This window comes from Pelodiscus sinensis, chromosome 16 (assembly GCF_049634645.1).
Source record: "Pelodiscus sinensis isolate JC-2024 chromosome 16, ASM4963464v1, whole genome shotgun sequence".
Lineage (NCBI taxonomy): Eukaryota > Metazoa > Chordata > Testudines > Trionychidae > Pelodiscus > Pelodiscus sinensis.
Window position 1 is genome coordinate 16,812,630 of NC_134726.1, and position 27,031 is coordinate 16,839,660.

The 27,031-nt window shown below is 45.6% G+C and overlaps 1 protein-coding gene and 2 long non-coding RNA genes across 4 annotated transcripts in view; 2 read left to right on the plus strand and 1 right to left on the minus strand.

Annotated features, from left to right (window-relative positions):
• Positions 1-26,622, plus strand: LOC142818541 (uncharacterized). The gene is made up of 3 exons (XR_012896047.1): positions 1-135; positions 8,406-8,561; positions 26,393-26,622. It is a non-coding gene; the product is annotated as an uncharacterized LOC142818541 (long non-coding RNA).
• SHISA9 (shisa family member 9) overlaps positions 1-27,031 on the minus strand; it is a 353,976-nt gene that overhangs the window by 167,246 nt on the left and 159,699 nt on the right. The gene's annotated exons all lie outside the window — the stretch shown is intronic.
• LOC142818591 (uncharacterized) lies at positions 13,943-19,394 on the plus strand. Its single transcript, XR_012896132.1, has 3 exons — positions 13,943-14,452; positions 15,043-15,190; positions 19,227-19,394. It is a non-coding gene; the product is annotated as an uncharacterized LOC142818591 (long non-coding RNA).

Genomic DNA, 27,031 nt, shown 5'->3' on the forward strand with positions numbered 1-27,031 from the left:
TTGGGTCGCAACACACTGGTATGACTAAATGTCTTTCTTGGAAATGCTTTTTAGCTGTGCAAGTACAACTTTTTTCCTTCTCAGAAACAGCCTTATAATCTGCTGATGAAAAGGAAAGAATAAGATAAATATACAGTAAGTATCACACTTGTTAGTACTCTCCTATACAATCCTACCATAAAGATCTGTTAACTGATCTACAAATACAGTCTATGTTAGTTGTATGTTATAAATGTTTGTAATAATATAATTAATTGTCACCCTTAAAATACTACAGTTTTGTTTTAGATAGTGATTACAAAAAAAAAACAAACAAAAAATTATGTAAAGAAAATGTTAAGGTCGAGGAAACAAGCATTTGAAAGTTAAGAAAGGCTGCCTTTGCAACAGTTGCAAAGTTAATTCTGTCCTCTTCTGCAAATGCATGATACAATTTTCCGTAAGACCTCTGCCTTATTTAATGCACAGGAAGAATGGTGCTCACAAAATTGGTAGTTATCAAATATTTTTTATTTTAATTATTCATTGTGCAACCACAGATCTTATTTACTGCACATGACTTGAACTCTGGACTGAAAACAGTATTATTAACTTCCTCCTGGAGGCTTTTCTATGACTCTCATCACCAAAATATCTGACTGGTTCACGAATATTGATGTGTTTGTCTCTATAACAGCTTTGTGAAATAAAACTGTTTTAGTATCCCCTTGACAAATGAAGGCCAGAATTTTCAAATGTGTGCTCATTTTGGGTGTCGAATTTGAGACTCTAATTTCAACTTGTTGTAACTAAAGCTTGAGTTTTCTGAGTGATGTATTTTTTTCTGTAGCACTATATATATATATATATATATATATATAAGCACAGATCCCATTGTATTCAGCTACAGTTATGAGCACTGAGCATGTTCATACATCAGGCCTCAGGTATATCAAGATAAGCACCTAGAAAATGAGGAACACACAGTGCCCAGTTGTGAAAATTTGGTATTAAGTCACCACATATAAATTCTGTATCACATATGAACTCTAGAGCAAAATCAATAATAGAATCCTGTTCTCCAGGATGACATAACCATGAAAACATCCCTTCTCCTGCAATCCCCTGCTTCATTCACAACACATCTTTCAGTTTCAGCTTCTGCATCAAATAAGACAGAGTCCTATAGACAGCAGCTTCCTTTACAATGTACCAAATAAAGAGCATGACTTTACATCGTATGCACTGAATAAAGTCAGGGTCTGTTGTAAAAAAATGTTATGTGACTATATAATTAAACACTACTAGGCACAAATAAGAGCAAATTAAAGTTAGACAGGAGCCTTGATTCTGATATGCTTAACTTTTGAGAGCTTGGCTTTTCAACCTTAATATTTTTTTTTTAGTGAAGGGCTTTTTTATGCTATATTCTGCTAAGTATTTAAAGAAACAAACTGAAAAACAAATTCCATCATGTGAATCATACCGATCCCATGTGGGTCATCATCAGGGCTGGAACTTTTAGATCCACAGAACAGACTTGTTATCAGTTAAATTAACAGGGGAATTGGCAGCAGTAGTAGTTTATCTTATGCTGTGGAATGAAACACACATTTTGTCAATGGGTTTTGTATCTATTTGCTGACAACAGAGGAATTTAGGAAATTGAGATGCCTGAGTTCTGTTCCATGCTCTGGAGGGGAGTCTGCTCCAGGGACAGATTAACCATAGGGTATAGCTTTAGATCAGGGGCGGATGACAGTGCCGCAGGGCCGCGCCGCGGGCCCCCCCCATTTGACACAGCGCATGCGCCGTGGTGCCAAGGCACATGTGCGGGGCCTTGGGAAGCGCGGGGCCCGGGGCAGCCGCCCCGCTCGCCCTGCCCTAAATCCACCGCTGCTTTAGATCCTCGTATTCCTTAGGTCCAAGGTGTCCAACCATTTCTGAAGCAGCAGCCACCATAGTGGCTACTTCTATAGCAAACTAGCCACATTCAACCAGCCAAATAGCCACATGTGGCTAGTGACTAGCATGTTGGATATCACAGGTTTAGGCTCTACTAGTCAGGAAGGGAGAAGGGCCAGGCCTGGGGGAGGGAAGAAAAGCAAGCTTGGTCACATAGCACTGCTGGAGTCTGGAGCTCACCAGCCAACAGAAAAGGCAAAGCAGCCCCCTGTGGTCTGAAAGGAGCTCAGCTGGCAGCTTGCTGCTTCTGTTCCCTCAAGCCTGTGTCTCCCCATGTGGCAGAAATACGCTATTGTCTGTCAGGGAACCCGTTAATGTTGCTGACTGGACAACAAAAATGTCATTACCATGGGAAGATTTGCCATCTGAGGGTATAATTTGAGCAGGCACCACTCCCTTCCCCCGAACCCCACCAGATTCACCAACACCATAGATCTCTCCAGAGCTCTGCTTCGCTGTTAGGGAGGCTCCCCATGAGGCTGGCAGACAACTCTAAGAGGCTGCCTCCTGGGACCTAATGCCTGATACCATCATCTTCGGTATGTGTTGGGTCCTGTTTCTGGACAACTGGCCAGTGGTTGTGGAGGGTCAGGGATAGAGGGTGGTAGGGGAAGAGTAAGTACCAGAGCCGTAAGATGGGAAGCTTGCACAGAGCCTGCACACACTCTATCTGGCTCCTGCCACAACTACTGTCCCTCTCATGTGTAAGCAACAAATTCCCATGCATTTGTATGAAAAACAATACAAAACATCCCATTCTGGATACTTTAACTTTAGCAGTACCTTTGGTCGAGAGCTTCAGATTTATGATGCACTGTGTTCAATACTATATTGAACTGTACTAAAAGTAAAATAAATTATTTTTTTTCTTTTATGTATTTTTCTGTATTAGGATGCACAGGCAACCAAGTTTTTTTCCTTATGCTCGGCCTTGTTTCATAGGCCAATGCATCTTGCACTTTTAAAAAGTTGCCAAAGCACTGGAGGAAGCTCAACACATAATGTTCTGTTTCTCTTCCCTCAAGGACTTTAAATCCACTTGTTAGCAGGCTATGATAGGAACACTGGCTGAGTAGACTAGGACAGTGTTCTGTCTATTTACAGAGTCTTTAGCAGTTCAAATGATCATAAAGTACTTCACATTTGATTACAACATTAATTCCAAAAACTTAAAGCTAAATAAACCTGAAATTAGTCCTCAATTTTCTGCCCCAACTCAAACTAACTTTTTCCCAACTGGAAAATGATGGGTAAACATGGAATGTGTGTGATCCGAGAGGGGAATAGGAACACAAAGGCCATTTCCTGTTGACAGTTATATCTTTGTAGCATTACAGGATGAACCTCTGAAGCACCCTCATCCCCAAACCAGAGAATTTGCCACAAAGGTCAATATTTTCTAGCAGCATTATCAGCACTTCCACTGCTTACTGGGCTCTTACAAGACATTCAGGGGTAAGATAGAGCAAAATAGTAGCACAGAGCACTGAGAGCTACAACTGGTGGCTGTTAACAAATTTATGGTACCACCAGATACTTGAGCACACCCATAAGAGGACATCTGGCTAACTAAAATCATACCACAGAGTAGAGAGGTTCAACCTATATTGACTTCAGGGAGAACAGATTTTTGCACAAGAACAGATTTTGGCCCTTTTGCTTTTTCACAGCTGAATAAGCAGAATCTCATACACTTTCCTCCCCTAAACTCTCAACACTTTAAGGAATAATATAAGCAAAGTCTGCTTAATCCTTCATTCTACACTAGTCTTTTTTATGGTGTCTACAGACTACCAAGTTTTGTTGGCAAAACTTAAGTCGACACCCAAAACTTGACAAAACAAAGATCACCGAAGAGTGTTCACACTTGCTCCCGCTGTGAACAGATCACGTCCTCCTGGGGGAACCCTCAGCGACAGTGTGAGCAGTGTACTGTGAGTATGTATCCCACAGTGTTGTGTTATCAGAAGGCAGAGCATCTTGGAATTCCCTCCAAGTTCCCCCACAGACTCTTCAACTGCTAAGAGGAGCATCATAAGTATCTCTGTGAGTTCTTTGTGCTGAGGAATGTCAAAGCAGCACAGCAATCCTTCCCCTACCCCCTGCAGCAACAGTCTGCCTGCCTGCCACTGTGTTCCTAGTGCAGGGTAGAAAAAGAGCTTACTAATGATTTGTTCTTTGTTAGTTCTCCAAATGAAGCAGCTCATTCACCTATGAGATACTTCCCAGAACTTTGAAAGGGGAGGGGTGCACACCCGCAGGGCAGCAGAGATCACAACACTGAGCACAGCCATCAGGCCAGGCATTGTGGGATACTGATGGAAGCCAGTTCTGTCTACAAAGCAAAGAGCAGCATCTACCCTGGCTTTTTGTTGACAATAAAGGGAAGGTGAAAGAAAAAAGGCTCTTGCAGGGGTGGAAGTATTTTTATCACTAAAACTGGGTGTTTTTCCTGACAAAAATCGCTTTCCCTTTTGTATCACCAAAAAGCAGCTTTTGGTGACAAAACGTGGTAGTGTAGACAAAGCCGTAAACAAACACTAGATATGGGTATCACTATAGCAGCCTTAGTTAGACTGTTCTTTTGAAAGATCCTTAATGGTTCTTTAAATATGCTCATTTTCAATTAAGTCTTAGTTAGGGGGGCAAAGATCATAAGAGAGATTAGCTCTGTTTTGTCAACTCCTAGTAATTTAAAAGCTGAAAGGCTTTAGATTCATTTTGTGCTATTGCTTGTACACTGGTTTTTCTTACAGAAAGCTTAAAATGAACAAATGCCTCCCAGACTACAGTCAGTGTGAGACAGGGTATGTGATGTAGAGTCCATAGCTTGGGGAAAACACCTGCAGGAAGACGGCTTTGCATTGTGGAGAGCTGAGAGTAGAAGCACAAGATTGAAAGGTGAGCAGGATGAGGAATGTTGCAGTGTTCATCCTCACAGATGAGCACTTCACTACCAAGAAGGCCTAAGATAGGAACAGCATAGCATTCATCAAATTGTTTGAAGAATCAAGTATAGTGAGAGTAAAATAAACTTGTTAATACATAAACAATATATAAATACATATATAGGTGAATATTTCATGACTTCATAATTTTTTGCAATATATGTAATTCATAATTAGGCCCTTCCCTCCCATTAGCCTTAGGCCCACATAACCTTAATCAGGCCCTGAAGATCAAGCTGTCATTTCTTCCTCAGATTGTTCCCTTCTGTCCCTCTGCTTCCAGTTCTGTTTTAGTTCCACCACCACCCTACTCCAGCCAGCCTTTGTCCATCCGAACATGCCTTGATCTCTTTTCAATCCTGTGCATTCAAATGTCAGACTACCTCCTGCTTCTCCTTGCTGAGTACCTGCAGAACAATTAAGAGCTTAGGAGAGTATTCCTACTCTCAGCTCTGTGCCTGGCATCACAGCACTTCCAAAGTAGCTAGAAGGAACAATTGCAGTAAGAGTGCTGCTCAGCCCCTGAATACAATACAGCCATGCTCAGCTGCTTGGAGGGGAAAAACGTGGGCAGTCCAGTAAGCAAGTAGTAGCTGTAAGGGGGAAGAATTTTGGCTAAGGACAGGTCAAAATCTTGCTTTCTCAACAAAATGCCATGGAATCTTAATGTAGAGTAAAGGTGATCAAGTTTTCAGGACCTGCACACTGAAAAGATGAATGGCAAGTCATACTATTACCAGAATCTGAGAGTAAACTTTTTTGTTATCAGCAAAAGCATTTTATGGAAGCTTTTGCTGCACAGCAGAGTTACTGAGAGCAAATATTCATTGTTTGTATATGATACATTTTTAAATTTTTGTTTATGATAAATGGTGTTATTTTTTGTTTCTCATATCTGACACAATATAATACAGTAATAATCAGCATGACTCATACATTCCAATGATTCAGCAAGCCAGGAAAGCTAAATAGTAAATCTAAGCGGTTGGAAAGTTTTAAAAAGGAAAGAGACGTCAGGGATGTTTAACTCAGTTCTATGCATAGTAATGCAGTATGTTTCAAACTATTAGGGATTGTTTCTATATATACAAAAGGCATAATATGTGGGTCGACCAGAAATATACTGACACTCTGTTTATTGAAGGCAAGTCAAAACTCTCCTGTTATCTTCAATAGGAGTAGGAATGGATCTTACTTGTAGTATATTTTAAAAACCAAGCATCAGAAACAGAGGTACTAGAATTATTCAGAATCCTGTCTACATATCAGCGAGAGAAAATGAAAATTTGCAACAATAACCACAAAAATGGGAATAAGAACAATTGCAATTGTGTGGAATACATGCTAGCAGAAAATGGCTACTTTTTAAGCATCCAGCTAGCTCATCACCTGTCACAACAAGAGACATTTTCACCTTCCCCATATCAGATCCTGTCAAACTATTTTCAAATTTCAGCTATAGGAGTTTCTGTCAGATTTGGAAAGTAGATGCTCCAGAGCATAAGGGACTTCTTAAAAGAGTCATAAAATAACAAAGCATAGCCTTATTGAAGTGGAGCTGACAAAACGAAAAATATAGGTTGAATCTTTCTGGTCCAACACCAGTGTCAAACCAGAGAATTTGCCAAACCACAGGAGGTGAACATTGACTAGCAGTATTACCAACACTTCCACTGCTTACTGGGCTATTAGAAGACATTAAGGGGAAAATCAGAGCTTAATAAGAGCACAGAACTCTGAGAATCAAGACTGGTGGCTGTACACAAACTTTATGGGATGGCGGGAACCTTGGCCACACCCAGGATAAATGGACTTCCTGCTAACTAAAATCATGCCGAACCACAGATACTGACAGATCAGAAAGTGCCATACTAGAGAGGTTCAATCTGTATAAATATCCTTGAGGATCTAGCCTTGTAACTCTTAATTTAAACATCATCCATAACTGAAATATAAAAAACCCTTGATTCTTTGTTTGGCGCTCAAAGCACTTCTGTAACTAGTATCCATACCAATCTGTCATCCAAAATTAAATATGTATTTTTCAATGCAAATCCGAAACATGAAAAGTTGTCTGATACAACCCATATTACTTGCTTCTTTCTATTATCTTCTTTAATTAATGTTTAATCTTTATTAAGCTAAGTTACTGTGTATGGACCATGATAAAGATCTTAGTGATAGATCTTGGTCTATAGAGCATCTGTAGTTCTGTAATGTAATGAATTAGTCCATTGATGGTTTCTTTCTTTTTAAGAAGTATGGACCCAAGTTCTGCTTTTGGATGAAGATATCTCTTTGATGAGAAAAGTTTCTAGTACCTTATTTTATGACCATTTATAACACATAAATGTTTATCTTTGGTGTCAGAATATTGTCTGCTGAAGCATCGAAGGTTTGATTCAAATACACAGTCATAAATAGTCAGCTAAAATATCAGTAACTTTGCATCTGCAAAATCGTTTTGGAAGCAACTGGTGTTGTGGTTTCGGTGTGAAGTTTCAAATGCTTTGGCTACGTCTAGACTACATCCCTTTTTTGGAAAAGAGATGTAAATTAGATGTATCGCAATTGCTAATGAAGCGGGGATTTAAATCTCCCGCGCTTCATTAGCATAAAAATGGGGGCCGCTTTTTTCGGCACGGAGCTTCGGCGGAGAAAAGCGCCAGTCTAGACACTGATCTTCCAGAAAATAAAGCCTTTTCCAAAAGATCCCTTATCCCTTATTTCAAGAGGGATAAGGGATCTTTCGGAAAAGGCTTTATTTTCCGAAAGATCAGCGTCTAGATCGGCGTTTTTCTCCGGAAAAGCTCTGTGCCGAAAAAAAAGCGGCAGCCATTTTTATGCTAATGAAGCGCAGGAAATTTAAATCCCCGCTTCATTAGCAATTGCGATACGTCTAATTTACATCCCTTTTCCAAAAAGGGGATGTAGTCTAGACGTAGCCTTTTTGTTTCTATCTGCTCTGCAAATGCCATAAGAATAGGCTTTTTTGCTGTTTCACCACTTTCACTCCCAATCTCAGCCATGATCAAAATGTGTGAAAGTGTAACCACTTGCAGGCAGATTCAAATGTGGGACCTCCGGAGTTTACTGTAGGAGCCACTACAACTTAAGCTATAAACCCAGTTGGTTCTCAGTTTAGGCTGTAGAGCTCACTCATTTTTATCTCTTACTGTAAATGGTCTAAGTGCCACTACATGCCACAGTGAACCACACCCACTAGATGTGTGGGTTACAAAAGCACTGCATAAAAACAAAAAAAAATTACTGTGTATTTTTCAAACTTCAGGAGAGTTTCATTTGTATTTTGTCCAAAGGCTCAAATTAGTTCTTATTTTAATTGAGGTTTGGACTACACTACAGGGGGTCATTGATCTAAGTCACACAACTTCAGGTACATGAATAACATAGCTGAAGTCAATGTATTTATTTATTTATCGAGATATCTTCTCTGTGGTAAATCAAAAACTGATGCTCTCCCATCTACTCTTCCTGCATGTTTTTTTCCAGCAGTGTACCGGAGTTGATGGGAGACTGACTGGCAGTGAATTTATCTAAACACAATAAGTCGACTCCTGCTTGGATCGATCTCCGCCTGTCAATCAATGTAGACAAGCCCCAGATCACTATCTCCATTTCTGGGCTAGAGAAACATAACAGCTACATGTGAGTGATTATTGCAACAAATATCTTTTGTATTAATATAGATTAAATAAATGGGCTAGAGGTGTGAACATAATCCAAACACTGTCCAACATTAAACAGCGCTAAACAAGGAAACAAAGACCCAGCTTGCTCTGCATCATACGAAACACACAATTAAAAGACCTTTTATCCTTTTATGAAAGTTATGGAAAAGAAGGAAAATCAGGTAAAACATGCAAAGTGTAAAGTATTAAATAAGGCTGTGTCTATGCTGCAGTTCTGTTCCTAAAGCTTCTGTCAGCCAGAGATGTGAAAAACCACCTCCCAACTCAGAAAGTTTTAACAACAGAAAGCTCTGCTATGGACAACATTTTGCCAGGGGGAGAAAAAGCTACAGCCCGGTTTAGGGAGGTGGTGTTATTTTGCCAGCAGGAAAAATGGCTCCTGCTTGTGAAGACCATCCCTTACAGTGGTATGGCATATAGACACTCAAAATGCTGTTTCAGAATAATGTTCCTAGCTCCTGACTTCAACTCTGTATTTGCATCCTCACTCATCTCCTCCACATTAGTATTGACTCATATTGTCTCATTGTTAAGGCTATAATTTAGTTATGGGTATTTTTAATAATAGTCATGGACAGATTATAGGCAGTGTGATGGATAGGGAGAGTGCTGGCCAGCACAAGTGACTAACGGGTTAAACTTAGGTAGCTAGCAGGGGGGTTGGCAGGGAGCCAGAGGAACCAATGGGATACATTGCTGAAATCCGAATTGTAAAAGATACCTTGTCCACTTTCTTTGTGTGGGAAGTTAAGGCAGGAGGTGAGAGACACAGAATAATTTAAACCCAGGCAGGACTACCATGTCTACAAGGAATTCGAGGCATAGAAGTGGACTGAATCAGGAAGGGACTGTGAATAAATAAAGGGAAAATGTGTATTTAGTCTTGATCAGGGCATATTTTCTTTGTTTTGGTTGTATGGATAAACTTCTCTGTGTGAATATATGTTCCCTCCCCATTCATTATCTAAGAGAGTACCCAGAGATGTTCTCTGTGTTTTAATTTGTTTTACTCAGTTACTCTGTAACACCTAGCAACTAGGGATGTACAGGACTAGTCCAATACTTATACGAATGCTTACTGGATAGTTGGCAGGATAGTCAACTAGTCACTTCCCCACCCTTGCTGCCTCTATCAGATAGAAGCAGCAAGAGAGGAAGAAAAGGGGAGTACATAAAAGCGGCAGTGCTGCACAGAGTCCAAGGTCAGCTGCTCCGTGCGGTGCTGCTGCTTTGAATACCATGGAGAGCCCAGCGCCTCATGGAGCCCGAGATCAGCTGCTGCCCCCAGGCTGCATGCAGTATTTCAAAGCTGCAGCGCCACATGAAGTCCATATGGCGTGCCAGCTTTGAAATGTACAAGAGTCCCCAGCGGGACTTCCCGCTGGCCCTCGGCTCCATGCCACATTCCAACTGGAGCTCTTGTATATTTCAAAGTCGGAACATGGAAGTGCTTATCGACTAACTGAATAGTCAATGGAAATTCTATTGACTACTCAACTAGCAAATTAATCACTACTTAACATCCCCTATTTATTTCAAAACTGGACCTTTAATAACTCCATTCATCTGAAGAAGTGGGTTGTGCCCACCAAAGCACATGATACATTCTACATGTTTTGTTAGTCTTTAAGGGGATGCAAGACTATTTGTAGTTTTTTAAGTTTTTCCAGTTACAGACTAAGTTGGCTACCCCTCTAAAGAAGAAGATTCTAGTCCATATTAATCTATGTGCTACCACAATGAAAATATACTATAATAATTAATGAATTCTCATAGGATACATCTAAATAGCAGCATTATTTCAGAATAACTGATGTTATTTCAAAATAATAAAATGTGTGTCTACACTGCAAGCCATTATTTCTAAATAATGTAGAGATGGAGGATGTTTTACTCCAATTCCTGTAAGCCTCTCTTCATGAGGAGGAAGGGAAGTCGAAGAAAGCATGTTTTTCCTTCGACTTCCTGCTGTGTAGACAGTGCCAAAAGCCGAACTAAGCTATTTCTACTTCAGCTGCGCAACTGACATAGCTGAAGTTGTGTATCTTAATTCGACTTTTGCCCTGCTCTGTTGACATGCCTATTCATATATATTGCACCACTTTTTATCATTTTCAACGATAGTTTTGTTTAAAAAGAACTGTCGCCCTTACTAACCCTTTTCTACTTTATACAATAGTGAACTTAAAATGTTAAAGTTGTGATTTCACAGTCTTTTATTGAAAGCCAATCAATATGGCACAAATATGTAACTTTGTTGCTTGGATCACACGGAAGAAGTAGCTAGTTTAGAAGAAAGAACTTCCCAAGTCAAAATAAGCATAGCTACTGAGGATTATAAAGAGATACTGTATTTTCATTCATTGTTTTTCACAGTATTTCTTTAAATCATTGTAAGTTGCCATGACTGTGAGGGTATTGGGAGAGAATCAAGATTCTCTGTGGTATTCCTATCTTAAATCATTTAGGGTATGTCTACACTACAGCGCTAATTCGAACTAACTTAGATCGAATTAGTTAATTCGAACTAAGCTAATTCGAACTAATGCATCCAGACATAAAAACTAGTTCGAATTAGCGTTTTGCTAATTCGAACTAGCATGTCCACACAGAGTGGACCCTGAACCGGGGTTAAGGATGGCCGGAAGCAGTGCCGGCAGGGCATCAGATGAGGACTTAGAGCGTGGAGCTGCTGTCTCAGGCTAGCCGAGGGCTGTGCTTAAAGGGTCCCGACCCCCACCCCGGACAGACAGTTCTCAGGGGTGCCCCGCTTGCAAAGCAGTCCTGGCTTGGATTGCCCGGAGTACCCACACTGGGCACATCACAGCACTCGGCCATCAGACCGGCTGCACTTGCCGCAGGCTGCCATCTGGGGAGACGGGGCAATCAGGGGGCTGCAGGAGAGGTTCCACCCCCAGAAGCCCTCAGAGCCAGCCCAGTCCTCCCCATCGGGGGCTCGTACCCCAGTCCTCCCTCACCTCCTTCCACTTACCCCTCCCTAGCCCCCCTTCCCGATGTACAAAAAAAAGGACAATTGTGTTCAAAAATAGAATCTCTCTTTATTGAACAAAACTGGGGCAGACTGGGAAAAGGAGGTGGGAGAGGGGAAGAGAGAGGCTGGGAGAGGGGAGGGCAACTACAATGATGAGGGGTTTGGAACAGGTCCCATATGAAGAGAGGCTAAAGAGACTAGGACTTCTCAGCTTAGAAAAGAGGAGATGGATGGGGGATATGATAGAGGTCTATAAAAGCATGAGTGGGGTGGAGAGGGTGCATACAGAAAAGTTCTTCAGTAGTTCCCATAATAGAAGGACTAGAGGACACCAAAGGAAAGAAATGGGTAGCAGGCTTCAAACTAATAACAGAAAGTTCTTCTTCACAAAGCAAATAGTCAACCTGTGGAACTCCTTGCTGCAGGAGGCTGTGAAGGCTAGAACTAGAACAGAGTTTAAAAAGAAGTGAGATCAATTCATGGAGGTTGGGTCTATGGAGTGGTATTAGCCAGGGGGTAGGAGTGGTGTCCTGCCCAAAGTTTGTGGAAGGCTGGAGAGAGATGGCACGAGACAAATGGCTTGGTCACTGTCTTTGGTCCGTCCCCTCCAGGGTCCCTAGGGTTGGCTGCTGTCGGCAGACAGGCTACTGGGCTAGATGGACCTTTGGTCTGACCCAGTACGGCCATTCTAAGCTCAGTGCTCAGGGTCGGGGGTCTCAGTGGACCACCTTGATTTTCATGCAAACCTGCCAGGCTGGCAGCTCTCCTGCCCTAGACGGCCGCTTTCCTGTGCCTAGTGCGGAGGTCATGGACGAGGTCCACGATGTCTGCACTGGACCAGGCGGGTGCCCGCCTCTTGCGGTCCTGGGCAATCTCCCGGGAGCCGCCAGCCTGATCCCGGGAAGAGGGGGAGGGGTGGGGGGCATCGGGTGGCTGGCTCGAGCTGTGCCAGGTGCAGAGTCTGCTGGCTGGGTGCTGGCAGGCTTGCAGCTGGCATGGGCACCGTAGCCATCCCGTGCCCCTTTAAGGGCTCCGGGGCCGGGAGGGAGGCAATAGAGTTTCCCTGGTGTTGGCCAGAGTGGCCACCAGGGAAAGCTGGGGAGGGCTTTCCCACTAGTTCGAATTAAGGGACTACACACCCCTTAATTTGAACTAGTAAGTTCGAACTAGGCTTAGTCCTCGTACAATGAGGTTTATCTAGTTCGAACTAAGCGCTCCGCTATTTCGAATTAAGTTCGAACTAGCAGAGCGCTAGCGGAGCGCCTATCAAAGTTAATTCAAACTAACGTCCGTTAGTTCGAATTAACTTTGTAGTGTAGACATACCTTTACTGTCCTTTGCAAGCCACATGTCATTTAATATATGTTTATTTTTTAGGGTTTGCCCTTGAACTATTTCCACAGAGTGTTTACTTAATATAAAGGCCTAACCATCTAGCAGTACACAAAGGACTCAGGGATCACTGTTACCACAACCATTTCTGTAGCATCTTTGTACATAGGCATGGAAACCCCTTCCAACTGCTTTCTTATGAACAGAGCCCTGCAAATCTACGAGTATCCACTTTATTATCCATGGATCATTTCTGCGGATAGAAGCATGGATGCGGATGCAAATTCTGTATCAGTGCAGAACTCTGATGATAAAAGCAAGTGGGCAGCTATGAGGAAATGTGGCACAGATCTTCCACCTGTTCTAGATGGGAAGCTTGCGGGCTGGGACATGGAGCCCAGTGAGGGAGCCACAGTGGACTGTCCACCTGCCAGTGGCATTTCAATGCTGGGTATGGTCTCCTTGAGGCACTGCCACTTTTAAATACCCCCTCTTCCCTTACCCCTTTGCTGTCTCTATCTTATAGAGGCAGCGGGGGGGGGGGGGAATCGACTAGTTGATTTGACTATCTTATAAGCATTTGCTTATCGAATAGTTGACTAGTCCTTTAACCTTAGTCTGAGGCATGCAGATACACACACGACAGACAGACCTTTCAAGACACAAGAATCAAATCATCACCTTAAAAGAAGAAGGAGTTACTCACCTTGTGCAGTAACGGTTGTTCTTCGAGATGTGTCCCCGTGGGTGCTCCACTCTGGGTGCTGGTGCGTCCTCGCGCCGGCGACCGGAGACTTTTCTAGCTGTTTCTGCCGCGGCGCGCAGGCGCCGTGGCGCCCTCTAGTGTTGTTCGAACTGAAGGGCGCCTGCGCGCGCGCGGCTCCTCCGTTCCTTCTCTACCCACCAGAGCATCAGGCTCCAAGCAGGGGAAGGAGGGAGGGTAGTGGAGCACCCACGGGGACACATCTCGAAGAACAACCGTTACTGCACAAGGTGAGTAACTCCTTCTTCTCCTTCGAGTGGTCCCCGTGGGTGCTCCACTCTGGGTGACTACACAGCAGTTGTCGGCTCGCGGAGGTGGGTTTGGAGCCGTGTGGTAGTAACTGTAGACAGCACTGCTTGTCCAACCGCCATAGAAGATGCTATCGAGGTGGAGAGAGCATAGTGTTGTGCAAAGGAATGGTCGGATGACCAGGTAGCGGCGTTGCAAATGTCTTGTAATGGTACATTATGGAGAAAAGCGGTCGTGGCAGCCACTGCTCTAGTGGAATGAGCTGTGATAAGTCCAGGTAAATCTTTGTTATATAAAGTATAAGAGGTCTTGATGCAGGATGTAATCCATTTAGAGATTCTTTGAGATGAGACTGCTTGTCCCTTAGATCTATTCGCGTATGAGATGAAGAGTCTAGGCGAGGCCCGCCATGGTCTCGTGCGATCTATGTAAAACGCCAAAGCTCGTCGGACGTCGAGAGTGTGCCACACGGCGTGGGACGGTTCAGTGTGTGGTTTAGGAAAGAATGCAGGTAAGTGTATGGGTTCATTCACGTGGAAGGGAGAGAGTACTTTGGGTAGGAACTTAGGGTGGGGTCTAAGTACCACCCTGTCCTGTAAAAACACAGTATATGGGGGGTCAGCCATCAGAGCTGCAAGCTCACTCACCCTCCTACTGGAGGTGATGGCGACTAGGAAAGCCACCTTCATCGACAAATGAGAGAACGAGCAGGTTGCTATCGGCTCGAACGGGGGTTTTGTGAGGCTTTTGAGGACATGGTTCAGGTCCCAAATGGGGACTGGTGGACGAACCGGAGGAAAGGTGTTCTGCAGGCCTTTGAAGAAGCGCTTGGTTATTGGGTCAGCGAGGAAAGAAGAGCTTGGAGGGTGATGGTGGAAAGCTGCTATGGCTGCGGCATGGACCTTGATAGTACTAAGTGCTAGACCGGAATGTTTCAGAGAGAGTAAGTAGTCCAATAAGTCATGTATTGGAGCAAGGTGTGGTGGGTCTGCATGAGTCTGAGCATACCATAGGGAAAAACGCGTCCACTTGTAGTGGTAGGTCTTCCTAGTAGAGCATCTGCGACTATTAATTAATATGTGCCTTACTTGTTCTGAGCAGGCAGTTTCGGCATCATGGAGCCATGAAGGAGCCAAGCGTGGAGCTTCAGCCTGGTGATGTCCGGGTGAAGGGTTTGACCATGATCTTGTGAGAGGAGGTCGCAGCGTGGAGGGAAGGGATACGGTTCTGCTATCATCATTTTGAGGAGGTAAGGATACCATGTTCGTCTGGGCCAAGCAGGTGCCACCAAAATCACGCGTGCCTGACTCAATCTGATCTTGTCTAGGACTCTGTGCAGGAGTGGGAGGGGGGGAAAGGCGTAGAGAAGGGAGGCGTTCCATGCGATGGAAAGGGCATCTCCGAGGGAATTCCTGCCCAGGGCTCCCCTGGAGCAGTAGAGGTGGCACTTGCGATTGTTCTTTGTAGCGAAAAGGTCCACTTCTGGATGGCCCCAAAGATGGAAGATCGGTGTGAGGGCGCGTTTGTCGATCTCCCACTCGTGCTGGTCCATGAATGTGCGACTTAAGGTGTCTGCTGTGACGTTGAGTATTCCGGGAAGGTATACTGCAGAGGGGGTGACCCCATGGGATAGGCACCAGGTCCAAAATTTGGTGGCTTCCGAGCATAGAGAAGGGGAGCGAGCGCCACCCTGACGGTTGATGTAATACATGCATGTGGTATTGTCCGTCATAATGGTGATGGTCTTGTGAGCTATGTGCTGAGTGAAATGCTGGCATGCGTATCTGACTGCCCGTAGCTCGAGAATGTTGATATGGAGTGCTTGCTCTACGAACGACCATTTGCCTTGGGCTGTGATGGTTCCCAGATGAGCCCCCCATCCCATGAGTGATGCGTCCGTTATGAGTGTTAGAGTAGGCGCTGGACGTTGAAAGGGGACACCGTGTAGCATGTTTTGAGGGGTTGTCCACCAGAGCATGGAGTTGATAACGCGAGGTGGGATCGCAACATGCTTGCTCATTTGGTCTCTGAAAGGTTTGTATACCGTAGCGAGCCAGGACTGAAGGGGCCTCATGTGGAGTCTGGCGAGATTGACGACGTAAGTCGTAGAGGCCATGTGCCCTAGGATTTTGAGGCAATGGCGGATCGTGACAGTAGGTGCCGCCTGTGTTGCTCGGACAAGGTCGCATATCGTTGCGAACCTGTGATCGGGAAGAGTGGCCCTTGCTGTGATTGTATCGAGGAGGGCGCCTATGAATTCCAGTTTCTGTGTGGGACGCAAAGTGGATTTTGCGTAATTTATGTGGAATCCGAGACTGAGTAGGAGGTCTATTGTGGTGTCTGTCATGGCCTTTGCCTCTTGGAAAGACGCAGCTTTTATGAGGCAATCGTCCAGGTATGGAAATATTATGATGCCTTGGCGTCGGAGGAAGGCCATTACGACTGATAGAGTCTTGGAGAATACCCTGGGAGCCGTAGAAAGGCCAAACGGGAGTACTCTGTATTGGTAATGTTGGGTACCCACTATAAATCGTAGAAAGCGTCTGTGAGCAGGATGAATTGTAATATGGAAGTACGCGTCTTGAAGGTCGAGAGCCGAAAGCCAATCGTGTTGGTCGAGAGAGGGAATGATAGTTGAAAGGGTAACCATCTTGAAACGGTGGTATGCGATGTATTTGTTGAGGCGCCTGAGATCTAAAATGGGACGCCAGCCTCCTGTCTTCTTCTGGGTTAAGAAGTACGTCGAGTAGAATCCCCGGCCGCGGAATTGTGTTGGTACGTGTTCTACTGCGCCCAGTTGAATGAGGCGTGAGACTTCCTGTAGGAGTGCGGTTTCGTGAGAGGGGTCCCTGAAAGAGGGAAGGGTAGGAGGGTGGTTGGGCGGGGTAGAGGTAAAGGGGATGACGTAGCCAGACTGAACTAGATTCAAAACCCACTTGTCCGAGGTAATGAGGGACCATTGGTGGAAAAAGGCTCGGAGGGGGTAATGAAATTGTAGGGTAGCTATCGGGAGGGTCGACGGATTGGCCTCCTGGCTCTCGACCAGGCCTTCAAACCTGCTGCTTGCCAGCCGGGGGATGAGGTGTGGCATGTTGCTGTTGACGCTGAGGTCTACGGCGAAGTGGTCTTTGTTTACGGAAATCGTATTTGGGCTGTTGACGGAATGGTTCCCTGGGTCGTTGGTAAGGCTGGTATCTATTCCTCCTAAAGGGAGGAGTGTACATTCCTAGAGTTCTAAGGGTTGTACGGGAGTCCTTCATAGAATGTAGCACCTCATCGGTCTTGGATGCAAATAGATTGGTGCGATCAAAGGGTAAATCCTCGACCTTTTGTTGAAGGTCCTTAGGGACGCCAGAGGGTTGTAGCCATGACATTCGGCGTAGGACTATTGCAGAGGCTGTAATTCGAGCCGCAGTGTCTGCCACGTCCATGGCTGACTGTAAAGCTGTGCGTGAAATGGCCAGGCCCTCCTGCATAATGCTACGGAGGGTTGGGCGTTTATGCTCCGGGAGATGTTGAAGAAGGTCCTGGAGCTTCGCATAATTGGCATTATCATAGTCTGCCAGCATAGCGGTATAATTGGCCGCTCTAAGGAGTAGTGTGGAAGAAGAATAGACCTTTCGGCCCATAATGTCCACCTTTTTGTGATCCCTGTCTTGTGGGGTTGATCTTAAATTAGGCTGTTTACCCTTGTGTCGGACCGAATCTACTACCAGGGAGTTAGGGGGTGGATGGGTGAACAGAAAGTCCATATCCTTGGGAGCGATAAAATATTTGCGGTCTATTCTCTTGTTTGTTGGTGTAATGGACGCTGGCGTTTGCCAAATGTTGTTGGCTGGGTCCATAATAGCCTCATCCATCGGGATGGCGATTCTGGTAGCTGTTGGGGGTTGAAGTGAGCGGAGAAGTCGATATTGTTTGACCTGGACCTCCTGAAGATCTTTTTCTTGAGCTAGTGCTACTCGTTTAAAGAGCTCTTGAAACTTTTTAGTGTCATCTCCCGACGGTGGGGCATCAGTGGTGACCGCTTCGTCTGGGGAGGAAGAAGAGTTATGTATCGGAGATCTGGTCTCGCCGTCAGAAAGTGAATCATGGCCATCTGAAGGAGCAGGAGAGTTTGGCTCTGTAGCGGATGTGGTAGCAGGAGGAGAGGCTGGAGGTGGCCTAGAGACTGTAGATGAGGGTCGGTGATGAGACCTCTTTGGGTGTGGACTCCACGGTTGCCATTGTGTGGCGTATGGCGGTGGTGGATATGGGTATTGGTGTGGATACCATTGGTGCGGGGGGGGAGGGTATGCGTACTGAACCGCAGGCATTTGCCAGGATGGAAGTCTTTGAGAAGGGCTGGAATGTTGTGATGAGAATCTGCTTCTAGGTTCGGTTCCGATGCCACTAGCTGAAGAATGGTGTGATCTGGTAGAATGGATGGAGGAAGCCGGGGATGGCGGTGCCGACGAGGTGTGATTCCGCACCGGGGATTGGTACCGGCTTCGGCTTTGAGAGGGTGCCGCACGGTGCGGTTTCGGCGGTGATGTCGGTGCCGACGTACCTCTCTGCACCGAGGTTTTACTGGATAGGCTTTCGGTGCGGGCTTTCTTCGGTGCAGGGCCCGGTGCCGTTAGGTGTTGTTTCGGTACCGAGCGCTCCATAGACGGTGCCGTCGGAGCCGATGACGGCTTAGGTGCCGAAGCGGCCGGTGCCGTTGCCTTTTGATTCGGCTCAGAATGAGCTCTCTTATGCGGTGCCTGCGTCTTAGACCGCGGCGCACCAGAGGTTCCCGGCATGTCCACAGTGCTCACCGGCGATCCTGAGGACATAGCTGAGGCCGGAGGGAGAGCGGACTTTGGTGTCGCGGAGGAAGAATGGGTAGGAGGCTGATCTTTCTCCATACCCTTAGCTTGCTGAGGCGAGTCGTCTGAGGAGGGACGGAGCGACTTCTCGTATAAGAGAGTCGTGAGTCTGTTGGCTCTGTCACGTCGCGCTCTGGCTGTTAGCTTAGAGCAGTGCTGGCACTTCTGCGTCTGGTGTGCCTCCCCGAGACACTTAATGCACGCAGAGTGTCCGTCGGACGCCGGCATGGCGTCCCGACATGATTCGCAGCGCTTAAAGCCCGGCGAGCCGGGCATGAAGGGCTGGGGAACAAGCGGCGAACCGCAACCGGGGAAAAACTTTTTTTTTTTTTTTTTTTTTTTTTTGGTTTAACTGGTTAGGGGGGGTCTAAGAACTTGGATAGTGAGGAAAGAGGGGGGTAAAAAACGATAATTTTAACTGTTTTTCTCTGACAGAATTGGCAGAGAGAGAGCTCCGTCTGCTGCCGAGGACGGTAGAGAAGGAACTGAGGAGCCGCGCGCGCGCAGGCGCCCTTCAGTTCGAACAACACTAGAGGGCGCCACGGCGCCTGCGCGCCGCGGCAGAAACAGCTAGAAAAGTCTCCGGTCGCCGGCGCGAGGACGCACCAGCACCCAGAGTGGAGCACCCACGGGGACCACTCGAAGGAGAAGTGATTTTTACTACAAAACAAACGATAAACTTGATAAAGCATACTTGGTTGCTAAATGTTAAAGAGCAACTAAGGAAAACAAATTAAAACACAGAGAAAAGTCTCTGGGCACAATGCTTGATGGTGAATGGGGAAGGGAAACATAGATTCACACAAAGCAGTTCAAACCAAACCACAAAATAAAGAAAAAATACCCTGAACGTGGTTAGATTCACTTAGCCCTTTTACTTACTTCCAATCTTCTCTTTATTCAGTCTACTTCCATGTCCTGAATTCCTTGGAGGCATGGTAGTCCTGCCTGTGTTTAAATCATTCTGGGTATGTCTACACTACCCCGCTAGTTCGAACTAGCGGGGTAATGTATGCATACCGAACTTGCTAATGAAGCCCGGGATTTGAATTTCCCGGGCTTCATTAGCATAAAGCCGGCGCCGCCATTTTTAAAAGCCGGCTAGTGCGAACCCCGTGCCGCGCGGCTACACGCGGCACGGACTAGATAGTTCGAACTACGTAGCCATTCCGAACTATCTGTACTCCTCGTGGAACGTTCCCCATTGTACGTTCCACGAGGAGTACAGATAGTTTGGAATGGCTACGTAGTTCGAACTATCTAGTCCGTGCCGCGTGTAGCCGTGCGGCACGGGGTTCGCACTAGCCGGCTTTTAAAAATGGCGGCGCCGGCTTTATGCTAATGAAGCCCGGGAAATTCAAATCCCGGGCTTCATTAGCAAGTTCGGTATGCATACATTACCCCGCTAGTTCGAACTAGCGGGGTAGTGTAGACATACTCTCTGTGTCTGTCAACTGGTTTACCTTTTATCTCCCACAAAGAAAGCAGGCAAGGAATCTATATCCAATTCAAATTTTAACACTTTATCTTGACTGGCTCTCCCAGCCCCCGGCCAACACCTTTGCTAGCTACCTAAGTTTAAACCCTTAGTCACCAGGTGCTAGTCAGCACTCCTGTCCATCATACTCCCTTAACATGGAGATGATCAGATCTGGGTCTGTGCTTTTCATTTAGTTAAACTCAGATGGATTATAACAGTGGTTCTAGAATAATTCAACAGCAGCCATTTCAGAGGACTTTAAGATATTTTTCCCCTACCAGGTTCTCTTTTCCTTCCTATAAAAATTGCCCTAGTGAAACACTCTGCCAGTTCCTGGAATCTTGTAAAAAATAACCGATTGCCTTGATTTGTGCAGATGTAGCGTCTCTTGCACATCATACTCATCCAAACAAACACCTCTCTGCCCTCGACTGCAATTTATGGACCCCTCAGATGTCCCTTGTGTATTATTGTGTATTTTCCTCTTTAATGTTTGTGAAATTACTGTTCATTCATCTCTCAAAATAGACCAATTTTTTCTGTTGAGCTTCTTTTAGAAGGAACAGTATTGCCCACTCTCCTTAAAGCTTTAAAGCATTACCTATACTCTGCTCTCTTCATGTATTGCCACTAGCTGCTCTCTTTTTAAATGTTTTTTTTTGGGTCTTGCCTTGTTCCCTATTCTATTTCAGCTAGTCTGCTGGAAGAAACTGGAAAGATGTGCATTTTGGTTTTTACTTAACTTTATCAATCCATCTGAAACCTCATCTGGTTGTGTGCTTGAAAGAGAATTAGCAATAAAAGTGGTTTTTCTGAAATATTGTACAGAGGAAGGAAATTGTGTCTTTCCAAATTAGTACCAAAAGTAAGCTGAACTACTGAAGCATACTCAAAATCCAACTGGTTCAGTTTTCAAAGGTTCAGACCCGTTTGATTTCAGTGGAATTTGTGGGTGCTGAATGATTCTGAAAATAAAACCACTTATACTCAGGTACTTAAAACATGGACTTAAACTTTAGTCCCTTAGGTTTGAAAATGCTGATCTAAATGTTTCCCCATGGTCTATAATTGTATTTTGCTCAGAAGTGTGCTTGGGCTGATCAACTTCTGTACCCAAAGAAAATTAAATGTAATCTTCCCTAATAAACTAATCACTGTCCCTCTTTGTTTATATTCATAGAACATACATTTGAACAATGTTGAATCTCAGCAGTAAATAATGCATGCCATTTTGTGGTAGATCATACTTAATTCACAACATACTTTTTAATTGTCATGCACATACTATTTCTTTCTACTGAGTTATTAAAAGCCTTTCTATACAAAATGCATTATTCAAAACACAATCTGTGCTTTTGACTTGCAGGCTTCACATACATTTCAGAAGCTCCTTTGCGTAGTGTTCTACTTTTTTTTCCTTTAATGTCATTTATTCTATTTATTCTAGCACATACTTGTCATAATTTTTATTCTCTTCTAAAACCTCTTCCTTCCCCTTAGAGCAAGCTAATCTAAAGAAAGCACTAGGGAGAAGAATAGAGACAAGATGAATACATTTTAAGGATGATCAAACTCCCTCTGCAGTCCTTTCCAAGTCATTGAACAATAATGGCCTTTACATGAGCTCCTCTTATCTACCTAGCTTCTTTGAGTTGTTCTGCAATTAAAAATCCCACTTCAATAAAACACCAGAGGCAAAGATCCATATGTTGTGCCCTCCTTTACATAATATATAGTTAAGGTACAAAATTACAAAACAAAGATAAAAAACCCTTGTCAAGGAGGCAAGACCTTGAGGTCCCCAGAGTACCTGTTCCATACATTCAACTTCCAGCAGTGCACGGCACCTTTGACTGCCATGCACTAGTTAGAAAAATGTGCTCGGTTGTTGTAGGTTGAAGGTGGGAAGGGTAACAATGTCAGGAATTCATGCTATATGTTCTCCCACACAAAAGCCTGGAAATACTAATGATAAAAGAATCACAAGTTATTTCTATTCCAATCTGTCAGTAAGTAACACAAGATTCAATCAGAAGATGCCAGAAAATAAAGATAATAACCACGGGCAGTGGGTGAACATAAGGCTGGGGCAGGCAAGCCCTCAGCCCTTCCCCTGCTGCCCAACGTGCACACCCCCCAATAGCAGAGGTACGATGAGTGAGCCTTCCCCAGGGTATGGGGAGGATGGGTGGTGTGCAGACTCAGCCTTCCCCAGCCCCAGGAGCATGGGAGGGTAAGCACACACCCCTAGTCACGGAAGGTGGGTAACATGCAGCGAGCAGCCTCCCTGGCTCCAGAGCTGGAGAATGCCTGGCTCTAACCTCCTTGGCCTTGGGAGGGCTAACTGAACAGAACAGCGGAGCTGAAGCCCAGGCAGCCCTAGGCGACTGGGGGAGCCATGCTGAATGCAGAGGCAGGGAGTGGTGAGTATGCTGGGCCAGAATGTCAGTTTGGAAAGGCCGCAGCAGCTGAATCCCGACGCCTGGGGCAAAGCAGCTGGGGTGCTGCCGGGTTGGTCCCGTAGTGCCGCCCCTCGGCACTGCGGGACCAACCCGGCAGCACCCCAGCTGCTCTGCCCCAGGGTCCCCAAGTCAGCCGCTGCTGAAACAGATCAGCGGCTGATTCCAGGAAGCCCAGGGCAGAGCAGTTCTGCCCCGGGCTTCCTGGAATCAGCCGCTGATCTGTTTCAGCAGCGGCTGAATCGGGATCCCTGGGGCAGAGCAGCTGGGGTCCTGCCGGGTTGGTCCCGCAGCACTGAGGGGCAACGCTACGAGACCAACCCGGCAGCACCCCAGCTGCTCTGCTCCCGGCTTCCCCGATTCAGCTGCTGGTCAGTTTCAGCAGCAGCTGAATGGGGGAAGCCTGTCCGGCTGCCCCAGCACTTCCGGGTTCCTGATGGTGCTGGACCATCAGGAATCCCGGAGCATTGGATGCTGGACTAATGGAGTTTTACTGTACTAGGTTAGGGTCCTCTTGCTGTGATTGGCTCTGGCTGTTCGAAAGTTCTCTGAAATTTGGTTTCCTGATGATAATGCCCTCTATTCTCTCTTAACCTATAGGTAGATACCTGGCAGGCCAGAATAAGTGTTTTTCTTATTTTTACTCCTGCTTCTTAATGCTTACCATGTTTCACTCTTCACATTATGCTACATGACCACACCGCTATTCTATAGGGGTACACCTACATGGCAGCATTATTTCGGAATAACAGACATTGTTCCAAAATAATTAGACGAGCTTCTACACAGCTAGCCCGTTATTTCAAAATAATTTCAAAATAACAGATATTTTATTTCGGCATTTGTAAACCTTATTCCATGAGGAATAATGCCTCTTCTGAAATAGCTATTTTGGAATAGCAGTAATGTGGACGCTCCACTGCTGCTATTTCAAAATAGCTCCTCCCTAGGGCCATTCAAAGTAATTACTCGCCAGTGCTTCCTACAGCTCTAAATTGAGGAAGAACATCCACATTAGGGGAGCCTGTCTCAGACTAATTTCCGGGCTTCCCAATAGTGTAGACACGCTATTCTGAAATAAGCTATTTAGGAGTATTTCTTCCACAATAATTTACAGGCAGTCCCCGACTTACGTGGATCCGACTTACGAATGGGGCTTTCTCGCCCCAGAGCTCACAGGCAGCTGTCAGCCACCTCGAGCTCCGGGGCGAGAAAAGCTGCTCCCGGTGCCCCTGGTCTGCTGGGGACCGTCTCCAGCAGACCAGGGGCACCGGGAGCAAAGCGGTCCAGTGCCAGAGCAAAGCCTCAGAGGCGAGGCACCCCCCCCCCCCCACTGCCGCTTTGCTCCCTGTGTCCCTGGTCTGCTGGGGGGGGGCGCAGCTAGTGTGCCCCCCCCCCAGCAGACCAGGCTTTTGTTATGGACCCTGGGGCAGAGCAGCTGGGGCGCTGCCGGTTGGTTCCGCAGCGCAGCTCTGGGCACTACTGGACCAACCCGGCAGCACCCCAACTGCTCTGCCCCAGGCGTCCTGATTCAGCCGCTGCTGGTCAGTTTCAGCAGCGGCTGAATCAGGACTCCTGGGGCAGAGCAGCTGGGGTGCTGCTGGGTTGGTCCAGTAGCGCCGAGGAGCGGTGCTACTGGAGCAACCCAGCAGCACCACAGCTGCTCTGCCCCAGACGTCCCCAAGTCAGCCGTTGCTGAAACTGACCAGCGCTGACTACAGGAAGCCCGAAGCACAATTGCTCTGCCCCGGGCTTCCTGGAATCAGCGGCTGATCAGTTTCAGCAGCAGCTGACTTGGGGTTCTTAAGTTGAATCTGTATGTAAGTCAGAACTGGCAGTCAGTTTCAGCAGCGGCTGAATCTGGACGCCAGTTCCGACTTACATACAGATTCAACTTAAGAACAAACCTACAGTCCCTATCTTGTACGTAACCCGGGGACTGCCTGTATTCCAAAATAATTGTGCAGTGTAGATGTAGCCTAGGAGTTTCCTTCTCAGTGGCTTCCACAACTGACTTTGGCTTTAACCCTTATACATTTTTGTACTTCTCTCCCAGCCATTTATGTTGGTGGATTGTATATAGTTTCAGGAGCAATTTTCACAGACCAGCATTCTCCTATTGCCAAAATCCTGCCTCAGCAGCACGATCAGAGTCCATGGTAAAATCTAGGATTCTTTTTTGATTATTATTCCAAAATCCAGATCAGGAATATGGAGGGGATGGGGTAGTTTCCTATGACTTGACTTAGAGGACTCCTGCAGGAAGAAAGAAGGAGTATTCTTATTTCAACTCGTTTGAAGCAGTAAAAAAGTTTGATTTGGGTTTGCGATCTATGCTGTGACTTAGGTTAATGTTTATTTATTTTCAGATGATCTGCTATCTCTGCGTGGATTATTTCCCCCCACTATCTTTCCATCAGAACCTTAAACCTGTCATTTATAATTTTACAGATACTTAAGATATTATGTGGTCAAACTGTGCTATAATTTACCCTCAGACACAGTTGCAGTCATTTTCTGTTCACATAAGAAGTGTCTCATAAATCATTCATAACAAAGGAAAATAAATCTCTCAGCTCACACTATGCACCACTACCATTATTAAATTTCAGTCTACCCTTCCTTAAAAAATACAGATGAATGCATTTAGTAACGATAAATAACTAGACTGCCAGCCTTAATTACGGACTGAAAAAACTGTCTACATATGCTTAGAGGATTTGAATTAGACCAATGCATGTTTTCTTTTTAGGCATCTGAGCACTATTTCATTAGGAAAATTAATTTTCATGTATATTATTTGCTAACTGTGGAATGTAGCTGTACTTGACCTCTTCCATCTCCCCAGGGAACAACAACAGTGGTCTAGGTCAGGGGTGGGCAATAAAAAAAATGGCAACCCGCAGAGTTAGTCCCTGGAGAACCGCCACCACTATGTTTACCTGCACCTCCACAGGTATCAAAGGACTGCAGCTCTGGTTGGCTGTGAATCCCCATTCACAGCCAATATGGGCAGCTGGAAGTGTCGCAGACTGGGATGCCGCTTCCCAATACTCACATTGGCCGCAAATGGCAATTCACAGCCAACCAGAGCTAGGATCCACTGATACCTGTGGAGGCACAGGTAAACATGGAGGTGGAGGCCCACCAGAGACTAACCCTATGGACTGGATCCAGCCTGCAGGTCAGAATTTGTCCACCCCAGTCTAGATAAAGAATAAAGAAATATAAAGCTTTAGTGAATGTGCTCATGATATATACTCCATTCCTGACAAGTCATGCTATTGCCTAGAGAGCAATCTATATAATATACAGTAAAACCTACAATCAGCATATTTTCAGCAAATAGCATCTTGTCATAAGTAACTGCTTTAATATAGCCATAAGTTTTCGCATGAAAATTGTTTTGACCTTTAAGATCCACCTTTACATGAGTAAGCCCTCAACTCTGCTAATGTCTGCACATGAGTAATTTTATGAACATGAGTAATCCCCCTGATCTCAAAATTCCAACACTGAACTTGCTGAAATTACTCACGTGCATATATAAACTCATGAGTAGAACTGTGACCACAGCCTGTGCATGTTTGATGGATGATTTCTTAAAGCAGAGTTTCACTGTACTATTATTTCAACTTGATTTCTATGTTTTCTTTTTGCAGTTTAACCACAGTATAAGGACAATAAAGAATCCTGTGGCACCTGAGCCCTGGCCTACTGTATGGAGTTAATTCGAAAAAATTCCCTTATTTAGAAATAACAAGTGGACCATCCACACTATCAAGCCCATTATTTCAAAATAATGGGCGGGTTATTTTAAAAAAACCCTCCTGCTTTCCAGAAGGAATAACTCTACCGTATATTCCGGCGTACAAGATGACCTCTGAAGTTAAAAAACATCCCCCAAAAATCGGGGGTCGTCTTGTACGCCGGATGCCCCGCCGCCGGAGCCCCTCCGCGGCTTTGAAAGGGCTCCGGAGGGGGGGCAGCGCGGAGGGGCTCCGGAGGGGGGGCAGCCCATGCGCGCCTGGGATGCCCCGCCGCCGGCTTCCCCCGAGGCTTTCAAAGCCACGGAGGGGCTCCGGCGGGGGGGGGGGGGGGGAGAGGAAGCCCAGGCGCTCCTGGCGGCTTTGCTCCCGGTGCCTCTGGTCTGCTGGGGACCATCTCCAGCAGACCAGGGACACCGGGAGCAAAGGAGGCGGAGGGGCGCTGGGGTATAAGCTGAAACCCTATCTTTTAATTAAAAAGATAGGGGGTCGTCTTATACGCCCAGTCGCCCTATACGCCGGAAAATACGGTAC